This window comes from Passer domesticus, chromosome 29 (genome assembly GCF_036417665.1).
Source record: "Passer domesticus isolate bPasDom1 chromosome 29, bPasDom1.hap1, whole genome shotgun sequence".
Classification (NCBI taxonomy): domain Eukaryota; kingdom Metazoa; phylum Chordata; class Aves; order Passeriformes; family Passeridae; genus Passer; species Passer domesticus.
The window spans coordinates 563,309-569,358 of NC_087502.1; positions in this window are offsets into that span (position 1 = coordinate 563,309).

Below are 6,050 nucleotides of genomic sequence, written 5' to 3' on the forward strand. Positions count from 1 at the left end.
TGACAAATCAACTTCTTTTTGGGGAATTACTGCGAGAATACCTTTTTCTGCAATTCCTTTTGCTGCTTTATCAGGAAAGCGATTTCCCAATTCTGGAGTGGTTTTCCCTTTTTGGTGACCTCTGCAATGCATGATAGCTACTTCTGCGGGGTTTTTAATGCTTTCTAAGACAACAAGTATTCGTTCAGCATGTTTGATTTGATTGCTTTGAGCGTTCTGAAGTCCTCTCTCATTCCAGATGGTTCCATGGGCGTGGACAACACTAAAAGTATACTTAAGAGTCAGTTCATATATTTGCTCAGGTTTGGGGTTCTCATCAGTGCAATCAGTTCAACATTCTGTGATGATGCATTTGCTGGCACCTTTGCCTTGATGCCCTTGTGCTGTGTAGTCACTTCATAGCCTGCTATCCTTTTGCCATTTTTCATGGAGCTGCTCCCATCTGTAAAAAGTTCCCAGTCTGAATTCTCCAGAGGCACATCTTTCAGGTCTGATTGGCAGGAATAGACTTCATAAATAGTCCATAAACAGTCATGTTCAGGCTCACCATCAACTAAGGTGGAAAACAGAAACATGGCACAGCTAAAAACAGAAGTGGTTTTCAAGGCAGCATTATCCTGCTCTACTAACAGTGATTGGTATTTAAGCATCCAGTTACCACATAACCAATGTCATCCCTTTTGTTCGAGTACAACTGTGACTGCACGGGGTACACACACTACAGTGTGTTGCTCCAGGGTGAGGGCCTCCTGGATCATGATGACAGTGGCCACCACAGCCTTCTGGTAGCCTTGCCAGCCTTGGGCTACATTGTCTAGCTGTTCAGAAAAGTAGGCCACAGCCTTCCCTTGGTTCCCGAGACGCTGTGCTAGTACCCCCAAAGTCCTGTTCAGTCTCATATGTAAAAAGTTCAAAAGGTTTAGTTAAATCTGGCAGTCCCAATGCTGGAACTGACATCAGAGAGAGTTTCAGCTGTTTAAAAGCTGCTCTGGTGTTTTCAGTCCATATGATTATTAATCTCTCAGGTACTTCTAACGCTCCATGTAGGGGTTTTACCAGCAGTCTGTCGCGGCGTGGGGCCTATGTGCCCCCGGCCCAGCGATGGTGACAACAGGGGCACGATAGATGCCCCTGGCAGACCCCGCAGAATTCCAGCTACCAGTGGAGGTTTGGCGCAGATGAACAAACAGGCAGCAGCACGGGTCTTGGCGTCAGAACAGGGGTAGCTTTATTTGGCGACAAAACTGCCCAGCTCCAAGTTCCCAAGACCTAAACCAAGGGCAGGTATTAACTTACAAACAGGGGCGGTCTTGGCGGAGGATACAATTTTTAACCAATCGGACTGAGGGTGGAACACAAGGCGGGGAAATACAGTCTGTAAACCAGTAGAGGATCTTAAGGGTGGGGAAAGGATTAAGTAAACCAATGGGGTTTCAAAGGATACAAAACTGACAGGGAAGGTTCTGGAGGAAAGGGCAGGCTTAGGGAAGGATTGACATCTGAGGAAGGGAGGAGCAGGGAAGGTTTTGGGGGAAAGGGGTAGGGACAAGAGCTATTGACAACTTGGCAGGGAGTGGCCAGGCAACAAACAAGAGCTGACAGTTAACTGAGCTGAATAACAATGAGGGAGCAAGTCTAAATTTAGCAACATAAGATACAAAATGGGGAACCTGTGCCACTCCAAGAGCAGGGGGAGAAAAACACAGAGGGATTTAAAAATCACAAATTAAGCAGTAAAATATGCCAAATAAAGAAAATGAAAACACACCACAACAGCAGTCCATAATTTGCTATACACAAGTGACACCACCCTACCATTCTCAGGAAAGCTTGCATCTCCATCATGGTACGGGGCTCTGGGAGTCCACAGATGGCTTCTTTCCATTCTTTGCTGAGCTGTCTGTGTCCACGGAAGATCTCAAGCCCCAAGTAAACAACTGCTTCCTTAGCAATCTGTGCTTTGTCTTTAGAAACTCTGTACCTACCCAGACCTAAGAAGTTTAATAAACTTATGGTAAGTTGTACACAGTCATCTCTGGTTCTGGCTGCAATCAGGATGTCATCCATGTACTTAAGAACAACTCCTTCTGGTTCCTGTCTTCTCCAGTCCTCTAATTCCTTTGCTAGTTGGTTTCCAAATGCTGTGAGGCTGTTTTTGAACCCTTGTGGTTAAACTGCCTGTGTAAGTTGACTTTTTCTCCCTGTCTCAGGATTTTCTCACTCAAAAGGAAAAACCTCTTGGCTGTCTGTGCACCAGAATGCAGAAAAAGGCATCCTTCAGGTCTACAATACTAAATCACCCTAATTCATCAGGGTGAATGTGTGTTGGTCAAAAGGGTGTAGGGATTGGCTACCACTGGGTTTATGTCTTCTGTAATTTTGTTAATTGCTCTTAAATAATGTACTAATTGATAATTCTTACCATCTGCCTTTTTAACAGTTAATATGAGGGTGTTGAACTTGGACTCACGTTGTACTAATGGTTTGTTGTACTAATAAACCATCTTGTAAAAATTCTTCAATTAGAGGTATCAGTCCCTTATGGTTCTGTAATTTCAAAAGATTTTTTTTGTTGCCTTACTGGTGTAGTTCTTGGTTTGAGTGTAATACTTACTGGTTCTGCTCATTTGGATCTTCCTCTGAAGATACAGTGAAAGAAGCAGCTGCTCTTCTGGAAATCCAGTGGAGAAGCTGTCTTGCTGTTCTAGGATCTCAGATTATATCCAGTTAGGAATGCTTGGCTCCTCCCACTGGGTGGACCATGGGATGATTTAATTTTATCAGTCATGCAGTGACAGTCAGTGGTAAATTGACAGAAGATAACTCCTGGAGGGCGGATTGGTTCATGGAAGAGATAAGGAAAACTGCCCAATTAACAGAGGATAACTGCTACACTTCTAACAGATGGCAAATAGAATACACATTGCCTTGCAATCTGGGACATTATCCATCCCTTATTCTATTTCCATCTGCATCACAATGAAATCTTTCACATTCTCACTTAGGACTAGGTTTCCATGTGCTACACAATAGGCTTTTCCACCTTTTGGCATTACCCACCAAGTGTAACCAGGTCCATGAGCAAAAACTATCCCATGGATGGGTTTGTTTTTGCCTGAGGTGGGACTAATCCAACAGTCTTTCCTAAAATACCTTTCTCTCGGTATTACCAATATTGTGAACGGGATGTGCCTTGCCTTGCCTGGCCCTGCTGCTGAAGCAAATAGTGGCAACTGTAGTGTTTCACCCCAGAGACACCTTTGGCTACCTGGAAGTTGCACCCAGGCATGTGGAGACAAGTCTAGACATGCTGGGGCTCTGGTGGCAGAGGGATGGAATTTCCTCTCGTAGAGGGTTGCTCCTCAGGTTTTCCTCTGCTGGAGAAGCTTTAAGGTGGTAGTGAAGGAAGGAGTCGGTTCAATGGAGATGGAGGGTTTCAATCCAGTGCTTTTATTCTGGCCCACAGGCCTCTGAATCCAGCAGCAGCTCCAACAGAACTCCCGACCGCGTGGTCTGCTTGCCCTTTTACCCGGGGAAGAGGGGGAGGGAAGGGATAGGGGGACCACCAGCCAGGTACGGGAGAGGAGGTGTTAAGGGGCAAAGGACAGCTGGATGGCCCAATGCCGCCGAGGGGTGGAGGGCATCTTTTGAATCTGCCCAGCCACTCAACGCTCTTCTGGAATTCCAGGACTGACAGACAGTGCTCGGCAGAGGTCTGGGTGGTGGGAAGGAGAGGTGATTGGCACACCTGGGAGGGATCTTCTGGAGAGGGACCTGGGGTCTGGGGTAAACCATGAAATCACACTGCAACACTTGGTTACATGAAGCCCTGCAGTGTCACAATGGACATTTTCAGGGTTGGAACACCTGTGCTCTGGAGCCAGGCTGACCTGGAGCTGTTCAACCTGGGCACGAGAAAGCTCCAGCTTAGAGCCCATTCCAGCACCTAAAGGGGCGTTGAGAGAGCTGGAGAGGGACTTTGGACAAAGGCCTGGAGAGACAGGACAAGGGGGAATCACCATGAGGTGACGTAGGCAGGTTTAGGTGGGATATTGGGAAGAAATTCTTCCCAGTGTGGGTGATGAGGCCCTGGCACAGGTTACCCAGAGAGGCTACAGACTCCCCACCTCTGGAGGTGTTCAAGGCCAGGTTGGATGGAGCAATCTGGTCCAGTGAAAGGTGGCCCTGCCCATGGCAGGAGACTGGAACTGAATGATCTTTAGGATTCCAACCCAAGCCATTCTATGATCCTGGATTTGCCCCTCCCTGCCCTCATTCAGCAGCAGCAAGTTGACATGTTCTTTTTGCAGCCATTTACTGCAAACACAGCAACTGAATTAACTTTGCTCTGGATGTTGCCTGCAGCCTCCACCAGCTCCAGCTGGGCTTTGGCTTTCCTAAACACATGAACACACACTCAGGTCAGATTTCTGAATTCCTCCTCCTTAGCTTGTCCTCACTTCCACCTCCTGGTTGTTGTGTTGTGGCTCATCCCTGTCATTTGTCCCTCAGGCAGCACAGCCCCCCTGCCAGCGCAGGCCCCACATCCCCCTCATCAGACACAGCACAGCACAGGGTGTGTTTTAGGTGGGCAAATGCTCTCCACCAGAGTGTCCATTCCAGACCTCAGTGTCCAGCCTCTCCAGCCATATCCAGTGCCTGGGTTCATAGAGTGCCCTGCTCTGGGGTCTGCCAAGGGCTGGCTGAGGAGGGAGCTGGGGCAGGGCTGCTGCTGCTGCTACACCGGTGCTGAAACAGCAGGAGGAAGGAGAAAACTACAGAACAAGTAGACCAATAAACTGGGGGGAGTGCCCAGGTCTGAAAGTGGCTGACAGAAGAGGCTGGAGGGATGGTCAAGGCCGTGGGGCACTTTCTCAGACTAGCCATACCACCAAGGCCACAGACCAACCTCCTCAGTGCTGCACCTGCCTGTCTGAGATCCCTGCCAGAGGACTGGCACAGCACCACACACCAGCAGGACCGTCTCCTGGCCCTGCAGAGTCACACAGCTCAGCTGACATGGGTGGGTTTTATCTCCTGGGAACTTCCCAGCCCAGCACAGCTTCTGCCCAGCTCTGCCCACCTCCCCTGCCCTCAGCCCGGCCCAGCCCAGCCCAGCCCATTTGGGGTGAGCCCCATGGCAGTGCCTGCTCTGGGGTGCTCCAGTGTCACCATTGAGCAAGAAATGACACAAATCCACCAGCACCCTGGTTTGCACAACAGCAGCAGCTATTAATACAAAAGTTCTCTTCTTTTATAACTAGGTTCGACACATTCTACTTGATTGGCTAATTAACAAAAACATTTTTCTCACAAACAGTCCTTGAGAAGAACAGAAAAACAGAGTAGGAAAACACCACCTGCAGGTTGTTCATACTAACAAGTTATCATCGTTTCTCTACAACTCCCTAAAAAGTCTCATAAGTCCATTGTGAGAAAACAAATCTCGTTTTATTGCTCTTTGACCAGGCTGTCACAGCCACACTCCAGCCCTGGGGGCACTCACCCCACAGCCCTGGCCCCCTTGAAGGGCTCAGCAGCTGCTGAGGGGCAGGGAGGGAGCTCAGCCTCCACATCAGCCCCAGGGCTGGAGCTCCCCATGGCAGAGCAAATGGAGCTCAGTGACAGTGCAGAACTCCTGGTCCTGGCTCCAGGAGATGCCCAGCACAGGCTGCCTCTGCCCAGACCAGCACAGCAGCCCTGGGCAGGGGACAGAAGGAGCTGGCCAGAGCTGGTGCCTGCAGCAGCAACGTCCTCTGGATTCCACCTGCAGGCCCAGAAACGCTCCCTTGCTCTTCTCCCTGGACATCCTTTCCCCAGCTGGGCGTGTCCTGGCTGGCTGGGCTGGCTTGTCCTGCTGCCCAGGGGCCCTGAGCTGGCTCTGCTGCTCTGCACACACCAGTTCTGCTGCTGGCCATGGCCCGGGCTGCAGGGAAGGTTCCAGAAAGGCTCTGGGCACTGAGGCTGACAGGGGCACCCCAGGGTCCGCAAGTTCTCTGTGTGGGACCTGAGCTTGTGACCCCCTGAGCCCTCCCAAGTGCTGGGGCTGC